Source organism: Narcine bancroftii, chromosome 1, assembly GCF_036971445.1.
Source record: "Narcine bancroftii isolate sNarBan1 chromosome 1, sNarBan1.hap1, whole genome shotgun sequence".
Lineage (NCBI taxonomy): Eukaryota > Metazoa > Chordata > Chondrichthyes > Torpediniformes > Narcinidae > Narcine > Narcine bancroftii.
In genome coordinates this window covers 428,098,722-428,115,328 of record NC_091469.1, presented here as the reverse complement: position 1 = coordinate 428,115,328, position 16,607 = coordinate 428,098,722, and the positions used below count along the sequence as shown (strand labels likewise).

The 16,607-nt window shown below is 38.4% G+C and overlaps 2 long non-coding RNA genes across 2 annotated transcripts in view; one reads left to right on the top strand and one right to left on the bottom strand.

Moving 5' to 3' along the window:
- Window positions 1-16,607, bottom strand: part of LOC138753448 (uncharacterized) — a 238,210-nt gene that overhangs the window by 187,434 nt on the left and 34,169 nt on the right. The window lies entirely within an intron of this gene.
- Window positions 1,122-16,140, top strand: LOC138753444 (uncharacterized). Its single transcript, XR_011351175.1, has 6 exons — window positions 1,122-1,215; window positions 6,522-6,774; window positions 6,920-7,033; window positions 8,547-8,650; window positions 10,796-10,856; window positions 15,958-16,140. It is a non-coding gene; the product is annotated as an uncharacterized lncRNA (long non-coding RNA).

Genomic DNA, 16,607 nt, shown 5'->3' with positions numbered 1-16,607 from the left:
TTTGTTTATATTTGTTTGAAGTTGAGAATCATTATCATTTACAATATGCTTTGTTTTACTCATCATTATGAAGTGTGAAGCTATAAAAATGTTTATTTGTTTTAATCAACAAAAATTTAAAACTATTTACAGCTGCAATTGCAAAGATTGATTTATTTGGATGAATAAGATACAATTCAGATTATCGTGATTTACTTTTCTTAAAAGATGACCTATTTTGAGATTGATAAATATTAGAAGCTGGGAAGTGTCACCTACAACTAGGTTGCGTCCACCAGTGACTTGAACAGGAAAATGGCCAACCCGGTTACTCCTGGGATGTTAGCTCTTGTGTGCTGGCATACAGAGAAATGCCTGGCTGAAGTACTTGCCATGATCAGGGGGAAGAGAGGGGTCACTGCCGTGGGTCCGGGGTGGGGGGGGCAAAATCACGGGGGAGTGATGTCGCTGCCATGGGGGGAAAGGCCACACGAGGAATGGGGAGAGGTGCCTCTGCCACAGTTGGAGAGGAGAGGAGTCGCTGCTGCGGGAGGGGAGAGTGGGGGGCAATGATCTGCCACTGCCACTGCTGTGAATGATGTTGAGGGGGGGAGCACAATTGACACGGCGGGTCTTGATTGATGGGGTATGGAGGGAAGGGTGACTGACTGGGGGGATGGTGATTGACAGTGGGTGGTGAGTAATGAGGGGAACTGATGGGGGTGGCTGATGGCCAGTGGGGGCGGGGGCAGGGGAGACTTACCAATAGTTCCCGTGATTGCGTGACGCATCACTTACCGTGTCATCACGGGGGCGGGATCCCCCTTAAAAGCCAAGTTGGCAATTTAATGGCTTCATCCCCTTGCACCTTAAAAGGTACTGGAAGCACCTTTGCCCCAGTAATCGTATCTGGGTCTCAGGAGGGCTACCCAGATGCTGCAGCTTGAAAGTGCCTGATGTCACACATTCACTAATACACTTGTCTTCTCTGAGAAAGTGGCACAAAAGTATTTTCAGTAGAAACAGCACTGGAACAATGAATAATTCTATGCCCAGCAGTTCAGACAACGTTTTAAAAAAACATACACCCCTGACTTGGTTCCACCCCTATCATGATCTTGTGCTGTATCTTCTTTGACAGACAGACTTAAACATTAGAAGAATGGAGAAAAGTGCATTCTTACATTTTGTCTTAGTTACAGACAAACTACTGTCTGAATATGGGATCAAACTACGGTGAGTAAAAATGACAAATTTCAGCCTGATCACAAAGGCATAGATTATCTCTCAATAAAAAAAAACAGAAAAGAAGGATTAGAAGGGACTGTTTACATTTGAGGGCATATGAAATAAGCAGGCAGAGACACTGGGAAGCCCATGCAATCTCAAGCAACATTGAAGACTCCAGCTTTAAAATACGGATTATTGTGAAACCTCGAATACATTCTGTCCATCATGGAATGGTGATCAGCAAAGTCTGATGGTTAAGGACTTGGTTTCCAATAAAGCTTGAGCAGAAGGCACATAAACGCTGAGTGTTGCAATGGGGAATTGCCTGGTAAGACCTACCCTTGTAGCTCTGGTTTCCCATGACATCTGAGAAACCCATTCTTCAGCAAATTGCTCACATTGTTCAGCCGCTGTCATGGAAAGTGACAGTAATCCCATAGAGCATGAATTAACTGCACTCTTTAAGGACCACAATAGTTGTGATTGCACCAGAAGGTAACAAGCAAACTGAGCATAAAGTGGTTGGAGCTGGATATTGTCATAAGTTGTAGTTTGGTGTTAGGGTGGTACAGTTGGCATAAGAGTGGTTGGTGTAAAGGTTAGCGCCACAACTTTACAGCACCAGCGGTCAGGACCTAGGTTCGAACCCTGCACTGTAAGGAGTTTATACATTCTCCCCATGTCTGCATGGGTTTTCCCCAGGGGCTCTGGTGTCCTCTCCCCATTTGAAGCATACCGGGTGTGTGGGTTAATGAGTGTAAATTGTGCGGCATGGACTCATGGGCCAAAATGGCCTGTTACCGAGCTGTATGTCTAAACTTAAAATTTAAATTTAAAATTATTTCAAAAATTGCATCAAAATCATGATCTTGACGCAATGGTCTCCTTTTGTGTTGTGATATGGCCTTTCTAGCTCAGCTACACAAGAGAATGTTAAACATTTTCTCTGGAAGACGTGAATTTTTGGTGTAGAGGCTTGTAACTGGGAGTGTTTTCCTCAAAAAATCACATGTGGCCCATTCTAGATCACTCCATAGTCCTCTTCAGCGGTGGTCTCCCTGTCATAGAACATAGAACAAAAAACACTACAGCACAGTGCAGGCCCTTGATGTTGTGCCAACCCATATATTCCTTTTAAAAAAAGTACTAAACTTTCCCTACCCCATAACCCTCTATTTTTCTTTCACCATGTGTCTGTCTAAGAATCTCTTAAATGCCCCAAATGTTTCAGCATCCAGGCACCCACAATTCTCTATGAAAAATCTTACCCCTGATGTTTCCCCTGAATTTCCCTCCCTTCACTTTGAACTTGTGTCCTCTGGTGTTTGCTGTTCCTGCCCGTGGAAACAATGCTGGCTGTTCACCCTGTCTCATCGGCATAAAGACAGCTTACTAAATTTGGCTTGAATATATCTTCTTCTTGCTAAAGCCTGCTCTTCCAATCGAGGCTTTAAAATCAACTTCTGCATTATTGCAGCAATACTAAATCTTTATTCCAAGCGAACAGGGAGCTCCATTGCACATCCAGATGCCTCCATTACATGCAAAGAGGACTGTGAAACAATTTCCCACAAAGGCCTACAGAAATTCCAAATATACTTCTCAATTGCCCTTAAGTTTCCACCTTAATGTGCAGTGCAGTTCAAATGACCTATTGGCTACACAACAACATGATGGTGGCATGATCAGCTTAGTAGTTAGCATAATGCTAAGACTGCACCAGTGATCAGATTTAAAATCCAGCTGTTTGTAAGCTATTTGTACATTCTCCCCATGTCTGCATGGGTTTCCTCCTGGTATTCTGGTTTTCTTCCACCTTTCAAAATGTATGGGAGTTGTAGGTTAATTGGGGTAATTGGGTGACATGGGCGCTTGTGTTGGTATGGCCTGTTACTGTGCCTTGTGTCTGCATTTTAAAGTTTAAAACTAGCTGCTGACACAGACTGACTGGCAGGTAACATGGAGGAAAAATATCGGGAAGACTGTCATTCTAGTAGAGGAATGAGGTGCATGTGATGTGAACCCATTATTAAACTCCATAAAAATACCACCCCTTCTACCAATCAAATGGAGAATATGTTAATTTAAATTAGTAATATCGAATGCAATACAGTGCAGTCTGAACATGAAATGCAGGATTCAATCATTACTTTGTTGATCAGGAGGCTTATGTTTACCTTACAGAGGTTTGTAAAATCATTAGAAGGAAGGATAAAATGAATGCTCACTCTTTTTTATTCCACCCCAGAGTGGATGATTCTTGAAGTGAAGGGCATAAGTTGAAAGTGAGAGGGGAAAGATTTAAGTGGTACCAGAGGGACCACATTTTGTCGTCCATCTGAAAGCCATAGACATGGGTACAATTATAAAATTTTAGAAGATATTTGGACAAATATATGGATAAGAAGTATCTGGAAACATATGGGTCAAATGCAGGAAGATGGGACTAGCCCAGAGTGCCAGTTTGGATGGCACAGATGAGTTGGACTGAAGGGCCTATTCCAGTGGTTCTCAACCTTTTTTCTTTCCGCTCACATGCCACTTTAAGTAATCCCTATGCCATTTGTGCTCTGTGATTGCTTAAGGTGGTATGTGAGTGGGAAGGGAAGGTTGAGAATCACTGCTCTAGTCCCAATTATTGTGCTTGAGAAAAGTTGTCATTGGCCCATTTCCTTTGGAATATGAAACTGTGCACATCACAAGTCAATTAGATACGATTGAAACAATGATTTTCAAACTTTGTCTTTCCACCCATGTACCACCTTAGGCAATCCCTTGCTAATCACAGAGCACCTATGGCATAGGGAATATTTAAAGTGGTATGTGAGTTTTTTTTTCTCGGCTGCACCATTTCATCAGATGCAAGGATCGACACTGAGATAGACAACAGACTCGCCAAGGCAAATAGCGCCTTTGGAAGACTACACAAAAGAGTCTGGAAAAACAACCAACTGAAAAACCTCACAAAGATAAGCGTATACAGAGCCGTTGTCATACCCACACTCCTGTTCGGATCCGAATCATGGGTCCTCTACCGGCATCACCTACGGCTCCTAGAATGCTTCCACCAGCGTTGTCTCCGCTCCATCCTCAACATCCATTGGAGCGCTTTCATCCCTAACGTCGAAGTACTCGAGATGGCAGAGGTCGACAGCATCGAGTCCACGCTGCTGAAGATCCAGCTGCGCTGGGTGGGTCACGTCTCCAGAATGGAGGACCATCGCCTTCCCAAGATCGTGTTATATGGCGAGCTCTCCACTGGCCACCGTGACAGAGGTGCACCAAAGAAAAGGTACAAGGACTGCCTAAAGATATCTCTTGGTGCCTGCCACATTGACCACCTCCAGTGGGCTGATAACGCCTCCAACCGTGCATCTTGGTGCCTCACAGTTCGGCGGGCAGAAACCTCCTTTGAAGAAGACCGCAGAGCCCACCTCACTGACAAAAGGCAAAGGAGGAAAAACCCAACTCCCAACCCCAACCCACCAATTTTCCCCTGTAGCCGCTGCAATCGTGTCTGCCTGTCCCGCATCGGACTTGTCAGCCACAAACGAGCCTGCAGCTGACGTGGACTTTTACCCCCTCCATAAATCTTCGTCCGCGAAGCCAAGCCAAAGAAGAATGTGAGTGGAAAGAAGAAAGGTTGAGAACCACTGGACTATTCCATGTTGTGTGGGGCAGTGCTTCCATGATTTGATAGGGTGATTCACTCAATCAGGGTGGTCAGGATGTGGTTGGGAATGTAGATTTTTCTTCTATATGAGTAGGAAGAAGAAAAGACAGCATGAATATATGTTAAATGATCTTACAGGTCATGTAAATTAGAATGGTAGTGAATGATAATATTCATGATATTCACTAAATTAAGAATGTATCACTATTGCCTGAAGTGTCTAGAGGAAATGAAATTTTCTTTAAGGTCAAATTGAAGTAAAAATTAGTTTTATTCTATCTTCAGAAGTTAAACTAACCAATTATTTTGTTGAGTCTCAATTATTGTTTTTTTTTAAACGTTGTGAGATGTGTATATACATTATGCTTCTTGATCCATTAAGTAGAGCAATTGACAATCTCCTTTACTGCATTTCAAAGGTTAAAGATGAACAGTAAACTGCCATTAGCTGAAATTGATAATATTTCTAATCAGAACTCCAACCAAAATGCTCATGGGCTTTATTTAAAATTGCTATCCAAATGGTAGTTAATATATATTAATGTCCAAAGATGAGACATCATCTATTTCAGATCTGTGAAGAATATCTAGAAGAACATCAAAAGAAAGAAAGACTATCAAATGCTTTAGGGTTAATGCAAAAATTCAGAAAACAGGAAAAACCGGAGACAATTCAATCCTTGGAGGTGTTCTGCCATTTTAATGAGTTCACATCCAAATTGTGTCTTAATTCCATCTCACTGCCTCTCCGTTCATAGATTTCTACCGATTGACTATACAAATCTCAGAATTTAAATTATGAATTGAGCTGACCTCCACGTTTTCTGTGGGACTACGACTTCTAATGTCCTTAATACAACTTTTTCATAAACTTCCCTGAAAATGCCTTCTCTGATTTTGAGTTTCTCTTTTATCCTAGACTCTGCCACAACTAAAGTAACATCTATAATCAAACTTGATCATTCTTTTTAAATCCCTAAAAACATAATTCAAAATATCTCTTATCCTTGTATCTTTCAGGAAATATAAGATAAATCACTCTTCAGATTGTAACCTTTGCAGCCCCAGTAATATTCTGATGAATCAGCATATTAATAGAGACAAAATCAATTAAGTGTATCGAGTTAAAAGAATAAGCAGTATCAAAAGGAGAATCTATATGAAATGATTGTCGTCTAACATGTAACTAAAATTCTGCAAAGCTCAACAGTTTAAAGTGTCTGCTAATTCTTTCAAGTAAATGAAACTCTAAGTCTGTGTACCTCTTTTTCTGAGTGATTGATAATAATAATAGTGGCAATAAACACACTTAAATTGAAAGCTTTTAGCTGCACAGTTTGTAACAAGTATTCAGGTACTTCTTTCACAAAATGAGCAGACAACCATTAACCTTTGGGTTGTGTATTATTATCACAAAGAAATAGTGCTTAATGTGAGTATATCAGAGATTTCAGGAAGAGTTTTTCTATTAGGCCACAACAGACAATAGCCACACATCGATTTTACGAACACACAAACACAGTCAGTTGTCAGCAGGATGAAAAGACTATTATTTCTTTTGCACTGCTTGATAAACCCTGCCCTAGTTTTAGCTATTCCCAACCAACTTGTTTTGTGTAACATCAACATTTTTTTCCAGATTGCTGTGACCACTTCCTGAACAAAAGAAACACATATAATAGGACTGGGCTTCAGTTCAAGCTGGTGGAGGAGAAAGAGAAGCCCACAACAGTAACCCAAAAGAATCATGTCTAGGTCAAAGGTCAATTCTGTGATCTTATTGTCATCTCTCTGCCTTCACAAAGGTCTGTCTTCCATTAGACTATTCTGGACTCTTGCCAGTGAGACAAAAAAAAGACTTCTCGGTTGGAAATTTGAAAGCTGATGGTGAGGTATGGATAATGTGACCAAACATAATTTAGAAAGGGCAATGGCCACATTGGTTATTTTAACTTGATTGTGTCATTCTGCACTGAAATTCAAGTGTTCAAAATGTTCACTAAAAGATCAATTCAAGCCTGTTTTCTTTCTTTACAGATGCAGATTCTCCAATTTACCAAGAGTAATATGCTCATTTTGTGGGGAAATGGCAGGCCAACATTGCAAAACTATCCCTACTTTGCAAGTGATTTGACATTTTATTTTACACTGGTAAATATTACTGTTGTTTCAGATTAAAAAATTGCATTGAAGAAAAAAAAGACAAAAATAAATGATATCAAAATTGATTTTTAAAAAGTAATTGTAGTTTCCATCAGCAAAAAGAAAATGTTAATCTAAAATTATGCCATCCTTTTATTGTATTTGTTCACTGCTTATTTGTGAGGTTGAAATGAAAAGAGCATTATTGATACAATGTTCAGACAACTCCTCACTTATTTCCTTCCTTGATCAATCTCCTCAATTCATCACGAGGTGACCTTCTTCACAGTCTCATCCATCATACATTAAAGTTTTACCTCTGGACTATTTTCCTCTCCCCTTGCAGAACCTTTGTCTTGAGCCTTCTATACAAAGTTCATCTGGGATTATGGGACTGTCTTTTTCTACAGTTTAACACTTCCACAGTTTAGGGCAGATGGTCACCTTCAAAGACCATCTATCAATCTTATCTTCACTAACTAATGAAAACTTGCTTCATTTTTGTGCAATGCAACAACAACATTGCTAATCATGAACCATATCAGCACCGACCATAAAAAAAAGCCCCCTTCTGTGACTAGAGGGCCTTGGAACAAACAAAAATCACTCCAGAATCAAAGATAAAACTTTACACAAATTAACAAACTTTGTTCTGTATTGATTTACATGCATAGTCATTATAATAACAGTGGAATATTTACATTGTACTGTAAGCACCTAGATTTTTTTTGCTCCTGTGCTGAAGTAACCAAAGTGATCAGGAAAGATACAAACTCAGTGCTGATACGGTTGCTTTCCTCTAATTCCTTGCACAATAAGCTTACAGTCTTAATCCTTTGGCACAATGGAAGGCTATACTGAGGTGTGGAATTTCCTCAATTATTGTCATGTATCATTTTTCTTTCTTTCTGAGCCCATGATTGCTATTTTGCCGGCTGGGCATACCCTTCTTAGAGTTATAGCAGCATTTCTCATCTTAAAGATGGGGGGTATGGGGGAGGGGGGGAGCATATGGCTCTGATTGAAAATCCTCATTTTAGATTCACATTAGAGTTGAAAAGAAATATATATTTTTAAAAGAAGTAGATTAAGGAATCATCAGCTCTTTAAACCTAGAGGAGGTTTCTGAATTGATTTAAATCATATTTGTTGCTCTAAAAATGCACTGGAACCACAGTGCAATGTTGAAATCAATATTTTTCACCAAACAATTAAATAAAATTAAATTAAATAATGGCACTGCAATTATTCAGTTCAATTATGTTCTGCATATTTCTAAGATAAATTAATTCAAGCAATTATCTGGTTTTAAAAATATGTCTGACTAAATGTGTACTTCCACTGAATAAATAAAAGTGTCAAGGTGTTTTCTGAAAAGCATTGGATAATTAATTGTTTGGAAATTCTTTTGTAATTTGACCAATTTATATTTTAACTTGTCTTATGGTATATCAAGTTGTTGAACTCAATGTTCCAGTATGTGGCTAAATTAAAATCTTTCTTCACCACCCACGTCTGGCAGGTTCCACTTCTTGTAGCAGCTACACTCTGACCTTTGAGTGGGAGAGGTCAGAAGCAGGTCAGGCGGAATGGCCTCCCTGCCATTTCCTACACCTTTTGACAGCTGTAAGTAGACATCTCTTTAACCATTTAGTCAGCAAAACAAACCGGATCACACTCCAGGGGAGCTGAGGCCTGTACCTTTCACCACACAGCAAACACTACAGACCAGCCTCACATCCTTCAATTATCAGCGTTAAATTGATTACTGGATTTGTCACAGATTGTTTTTTCTCTACTTTTTTTTTGTCTTGGTGCATCTTCTAAATCAGTGCAATGGATTAAAAAAAAGTTTAATGTCTCTGGATTTGTCCACCTGGTCAGGCTCTTACAATAGATTTTTACAGATCAAGAATTTATCATTCACTGACTTAGCACCTTGTTAGACTTTTTAATGTTCACAATCTCTGCCTTTATTGGTTCTCTACAAGCAAAGATTGTGCTAAATTTGTATGAATCCATGAAAATTGCCACAAAACATTGGCTTGCTTACCATACCCACATCAAAGTTAATGGATGTAAGCACTTATTAAAAAATATTTTCAGCACTTCTCTCTTCATGTCTTCCCCCACCCCATTTCCAAAGACATTACCACATTTACCTTTTAGGAAGGAGAAACAGATTTGTTTTAACTCTGTCACTTTTAGCATTATCTTCTGGTTGATTTGTAGTCTTTAAGTATCTGTCGGTCAGGATTGGCCACATTTCAGCCTTGAACAGGAAACACTAAGCACTAAGAAATAGCTAAACCTAGCTAAATCTGAATGGGCATGAACCACAGACACAACCTCACTTTCTCTTCTGTATGCACTAATTTATTTATTTTTAAAATGTAATTTATAACAATATTTGCACCTGCAATGGGTCCACAAAATAACAAATTTTGTGACATGTTCATGACAATAAATAATGATTCTGCTTCTATGTAGAAGTCTGACCAGTACTTGGAGAATAAATTCACTGAGGAGAACCATAGCAGCTCATATAACAACCATCCCCAGGATTCATTTGATAGTTATCATTCCAATTATTTTTCCAGTTTATTTATGTGTGGAATATGAAATTTTATCCATCCTTTGTTGCATCTGGACTAAGAAGACAGCTAAAAGTCTATCACATTGGAGTGTCTGATATTACATATGGACCAGAAGAACATTTGTGCATTATCTGGATTTACCTTATCACTACTCATTTTGATTTAAACCTACTTGAAATACTTATTATCTTCAGGAGATATGAACTTCTGTATCTGCACCAATGATCCTTTAATTTAACCAAATTTAATTATTGTACCGTATGCTATTTTGACCAAAGAGTTATTTTAGGATAGATTATTTCATAATTTGTCTGAAAAATTTTGTATTAAACAGCTCCAAATTTCCATAAATATGTCTTTTTGTTGAATATTCTAAATAGGTGGGTCAGATTAAAATTAAAGCATTGATAGGAGAATCCTGCATGAAGTTTTTCTATTACTCTTTTGGTAGTAGATCAAGGGCATGTGAAAATAATACCAGGAAAATTTATATTTAGCAGTTCAAATAATTGCTATTCCAGAATCTAATTTCAAAAACTCTCAAAACCTGGCTGATCAGATCATTATAGTCAGGAAGACTATCTGATGATTAATGCAGAGGAATCAATAAAGGCTTGAGCATAAGCTTGTGTTATCAACTTTCAGCTTCGGTTTAGTGGTAGAATCTGAAGATCAAGGGTTCAGGATGCACAATGGGAGAAATTATAATTAAGGGAGCTGTGGCGGTCTGTGTACCTTTAGTTAGCCTACCCCTTGAGAAAGATCCAGAAGGAAAGGGAAGAATTAGTGATAGACTGCGTCAAGGTGAGAGCACAGTGGATATTGGCTGGAAAAACAAATGAACATTTCGTTTTCTGAAAGAGTACTGGAAACAGCGACAAGAATTATTTTGATGCTTCTGTAATGCTGTGGGATAGCATGGGATCACAAAAAGATGCTTTCTAAATGCTATTTAGTTTTTTGCTTTCCTTACTGGGAGTTCAAACAGGTAACAATCATGTTTAAGAGTAACTCCAAAGGGAGATTTCAGCTCTTTCCTTTCTGACACTACTTGGCATTTACTATAAATTTTAAGGTAGATTTTGAAAGACATCTTTCCAATTGAAAAAGTTACTGGAATCATAGAATCCAAGGCCATTGGATTGCATGGTTTCATTTTGTTCTCAATTTTTAGGTACGTCTAGAATGGCGGGGCCCAGGACAATATATTATTACAGTAAACAATGTTAATGAAGGTGAGAAATAATAATCTGTTTCAATTTTCATCACTTAGCATCAATCTTAACTATTTCCAATTTGAAGTCAGTTGTCGAACACTGATCCAGAGCAATTCCTTTGTAACACTTCCAATGATGAGAAATGACTTAATCCTCTAAGTACAGCAAATATTTCACAAGTTTGGATCAATAGTCCTGCACCCACCCTAAATGGGAGGTGAAAGATTGGCTTGTTAACCTGCGTCATTCACTCATTGTTGTTACATTTCACAGCATACCCATTTGTAAAACTAATTTTTTACACTGTGCTGAATGTGAACTGATATAATTGAGGAAGATTGCATGAATAGTTTCTAGCATGTGATGAATAGTTTATTCCATTAATTTGGATTTTTTAAAAATCATTTTAATGTGATGTGTTTTGCAGCAGTGATTTTGTTTCCAAATAACATTCTGTTATAAATAAAAGAAATAACTTTTCTCTATGATGTGAATTTGTTTAATAATGTGCTAATGTCCTTAAAATAAATGAGAACATAAAAGGTCTTAATGTGGAGGATATCAACATCATGAAAGAATTTCATGAAATCAGTATTTACACATTCATACCCTTCATAACACAAAGGAAATTTTCCAAGCTATTTCCAGAATGCAAAAATATTTTGATCTTTTTACCTTATGCTCTATTTTTGCAATATTTTGCATTGATTTAAAAGAAAGAAGCAATTTCAAAACATTTTGGGAGTCATATTATGAGCTAGCCTGCTGTCGAAGTAGTCTAATATCATTTCAAAAACAATAGTTGGCTCTTTGAATTTCCCGTTTACGTTGTTAATATTCCTATAAATCCTGGAAACTTAAAAAAAATATATTGCATGCCATGCATCAAGTTGACTCTCCAGTTTCCAAATAAACACAAATGATCTTCTCGGATTTTATAATTATAGTTGACCCACGCTGAGAGTGGGTGTTACAAAACACTAATTCATAAACCTCATGCAATCATGAAATTCTTGTTTGCACATTAATGAGACACTTGGATGTGCACCTTCATGAATCTGTGAAATGATGTTAAAAATGCAATTCAGAAGATCGACAGAGAAGGTATAGTTCAAAGGCGAATGCACCTGTGTAGTGCTGCCTTTTATAAATTGAACATAGCCTATAAAGAAGGAATGTTTGTGAGATGGATGCTCATCTGTTTCTAAAAGACTGAAGTGTATATTAGTATTATAGATTTTAATTTGAAGTGATGTCAGTCTTTTTTCTCTGCATTGTAGTGCAAGAGCCTGCCATCTGCTTATAATAATGAGTCTGACAATCCAAGTAAATGTGATTTGCTGCTTCTTTTGCTAACAATAATGGCCAGGGTATTGATCTTAATAGTGGAACATTTGCTGTCATTATATTTTAAAGAATGATAGGACATGGTGGAAAAGGCTTGATCACTGAACAGGAGTTCACAGATGGGACTTTGTCTGACTGTTTTATAACAGCAGCATCCTGATGTTTAAAAAAAAAGATTTTCCTAGATTTTCTTTTCTTTTAATGCAACAGTCTGTACCAGGTTAAGATTTTTTTAAATCTGTTTTTCTATAGTTAGTAAGTAATTCTTACATTCATGAGAAAAATCAAAATGCCTGTATAAAACCTTTCTCCCAAATGCAGATACATTAAATCTGAACCATTTAATCCAACAATGTGGCTATTTTTTTGGTAGAATGTTAAATAAATTGTTAACTGAGAGCAAAGGATGTCAATATTTTACTCAATGGTTGCAAATTGAAATCTCAAACCAAATCAAAACATTGGAATCTATTTTCTTTATTGTAGTAGTTTAAGCAAATCCATCAACACATTTATAAAAGAGATTATGAGGAAGACATTCCAATCTGGTCCATTCTAGGCATTCAAGTCTGCCTGGAGCATTGCCCAATTCTACCAGTCAGAAGCCAAACTAGGATAAGATTTAAAACATTCCCACCTTTGACTGAGCTGCAAGAACAAATATCTCTGTCATCCTTGTATGGCAGTCTGACAAAAAAAAACTTGATGGCTACCACATCTATCAGCCATCAGGTAAGACTCTTCGGCAGGATGCAGGTGCTGGGGAATGGGGAAAGAATTGTGTGCGATGTTTCTGAGGTTGACGATGAGAATGAGCTATAAATTTCTGTGGACCGAAAAAAATAACCAAACAAAAGGCTTTTGCACAATGCTTCAGCCAGGAGAGGAGACTATCCATGAAGAGAGTGCCATTGGTATGCACTGCGTGCACTTTGTGAAAATTTTCACTGACACCGCCTAATAGGTATCAGTGGAAATTCTTCAGACTGTTTTGGATGTGAGTACTGCATGATCACACCAGAAAAAAAAAGATTAATTCAGGGATCTGGAACTCTGTTCATTGTTTTGCAAAGGGATCCTCAACGTCTTCAATGGAAGACCCCAATTACTGCAGATCGGCAACATCACCTCCTCCTCACTGATCATCACTCACCACAAAGCTGCGTGCTGAGTTGCTTGCCCTGTCCTAGTACACTCATGACTATGTACCATAAAGGACAAACTGTTATATGGATGGGGAAAAAAAATCAAAATCCAGAGATGCAAAGAGACTTGGGACTCATTGTGCAGGATACCTCAAAGGATAATCTCCAACTTGAGATGGTGGTGAAATAGGTAAATGCAATGTTTGCATTCATATCTAAAGAAGTAGGATTTAAGAACAGGGACATGATGTTGAGGCTTTATAAAGCACAAGTAAGACTCACTTGGAGTAAGGGGTGCAGCTAGCATTAGAGAGAGTTCAGAGAAGATTCACAAGAATGATCCTTGGAATGAAGGGATTAGCAAATGTGGAACATTTGATGGCTCCTTGACAGAACTCCTTGTAGTTCAGATGAATGAAGGGACCTAATGAAAGCATTTTGAACATTGAAAAGCCTGGCCAGAGTAGTTTCCATTATAGTGGAAACTAGGACATGTAGGCACAATTTCAAGATTGAAGGGTGCTCATTTAAAGCAGAGATGCTGTGTATTTCTTTAGCTCAAGGCTGTTGAACCGCTTGAATTTTCTACCACGTTCTTTGTGTGTATCTGAATAGTCAGGGTATAAAAGATTATGGGAAGAAGGCAAGGGAGAGCGGCTGAGTAGGATCAGCTCATGATGGAATGGTAGAGCAAGCTTGATTGGCCGAATGGCCTACTTCTATATCTATGGTCATTAAATTCACTGACAGCGGCACTGTTGTTGGCTGACTAATGGGAAATGATGAGATAGAATATCGAATGGAGATTGAGAATCTAGTTGGTCTCAACATCAGCTAGACCATTGTGAACTTTAAGAAGAGGAGAACAAGAAATCATACACCTCTCTTAAATGGTGATGGGTAGCATTAGTACCTTCAATTCCTTGGGAATCCACATATCAGAGGATCTCTCCTGGAGCCACCACATTATGCCAACCATGGAGGAGGCACACCAATGCCTCTACCTTCTAAGCAGTTTGACAAGATTTAGAATATCAACAAATACTTCGATAGATTTACTGTGGAATGTATATTAAATGGTTGCATTACAGCCTGGTCGAGGAATGCAGAAGGCTGCAGAAAGCAGCAAACCCTGCCAAGATCATCAAGGACTCTGACATTGAAAATATCTATGACAGTAAACTCTCATCATCAGATGTTAATTTAAGAAGTCAAATAGGTGTGCAAGGTCTGTGCAAGGTCCCATTCATTTTCTTACACAGAGTAGCAGAGAATAATTTGCATATCTTATTCAGAGCACACATTGTGGGCTGAAAGCTATGTTCTTGCGATGTACTCTTTTATATTCTATGTTCAAAGTGTACAGAGTAAAACTTTGCTGATCAGCATTTTTTAGTTGGAAATTCAGCAGCTTGTCAAAAACCTTGGCAATTTCACATAAAATGCCACATTGATTATTGTATTTCTTCTATTCTTTGTCCAAAGTCCTATTGACTTTCTCGTTTAACAAAGCTATTCTCAACTTTTTTTTTGGCTATGACTCCCTTAGGACTCTATTCAAAGTTTATGAGCCCCCTTCCCTGTGAAACAGTCAAGTTTAGATGCGTATTTCTGTACTTTACTCCTATTGACTTCATAAAGAATTGCAAACAACTATTTTAGGATTACAGTCTGTGCCCCCCCTTAAATGTACTGTGATCTCCAGTCCCATTGAGAATGGCTAGTATATCACATGGACTGCATCCCATCCAAATAAATGCTTAATGACACTTTATAACGTGTGGAAATGTGAACTTAGTGGAGAATAAAGATGGTGAGGGAAAGGTCTTATTGAATGGAGGAGCAGGCAGGGAACAAAACTGAATGGCCTACTTCTGTTTCTGCTTCTGCTTCATCTGTGTTTAATTTGGTGTGTGCTATGTATTTTCTTTTCATATAAAGAACAGCTCGATAATTATATTTACGCTCTGTGTTAGGCAGTACCTTGTATCGGAGTCAGGTTATTTCCTATACACTATATACACTTGAGCAATGCAACTTTGCTCTGTGCCCTTGAATTGCTCATGCCTTCTCCTCCCATTTCAATTCTTGTCCTTGGTGGCAGCTAGTTAATGGCAAATGCCATGAATAAATGTTCCATTAAAGGGAAAGAGAATGTTGTCATGGTGCAAAAGAAATCGCGATGAAAGTGTCTCAGTGGGGTAAGCCTCAATCAGGTCAGACTCGTATCTAGATCTGTATTTTATTGACAACCTCAAGAGAGAGGTCAGTGGCTTCACAGTACCATGAAGTGAACTATTGCCAAACCATTGTGAGCAACGAGTGGATGCTCTAGCCATGCCAGAGTAATAATTTAGGCTGACTGTAGCTGCAGCAACATACGATGAAAGAAGGGTGGGAGGTGAAGCAGGGACAATGAGGTGATGCTGGCTACACTTAGTGTCAATTTAATCTTCCACTTGCCCCCATTATACTGATGCCCTTCACTTTTCACTTCTGATTCTGCAATCGGCTGCTTGGTAAACAGTCATCAGCCAGACTGAAAAGCCCAGTGATTAACATAGCAAAGCATGGCAAGTTCTATCAGAGCACAGTAAACAAATCATTACTTTGTTTTTTCTTCTAAGCATGTCACCCATGGGCCACTGCTGTACCTGTGTTTGTCTCCTGACTATCCGTCATACTTTTCCTGACAAGGCAAACATTCTAAAGTCAAGACCCACTATCCCACTCCAAGAGAACAATGGAAAGGAACTGACAATCCCATTCAGGGGAGAAGGCCGACTGTCAAATAAAGTAAGACAAATGTTGTGCTCTGACTGATTATTTCCTCAGATGCTAAATCAATGACCTTATTATCACTGCAATTACAGTACTAATGTAAACAGATGCCTTGTGCAGCCACGTGCTGAGCAAGACTGTAACCCAAAAAAGACAAAACAAAGAAACTAATACATTTAGAAATAAGTTGTGGATTAATTTATAATGAATTTGTAGTTACAAAATATTAAGCCATTCACCTAACTGCTTGATGTTATGTTAAGGGTGAGAATGGTTTGAGTTGTCAGCATACATTTATGATTTTAATGATTCCAGTTTATTTTTGATCTGATCATCATACTTCACGGATAAAAATACTTAGATTAATTTTCTCATCAAAACAATAAGAGATAAAAATATTTCCCTGCTCATTGTTTCTAAATTACAGCAGAGAATCAGCTATCTACTCCATTTCTACACTTCACCTCCACTGAGTTTAAGCCATTGTAGTGCAGAG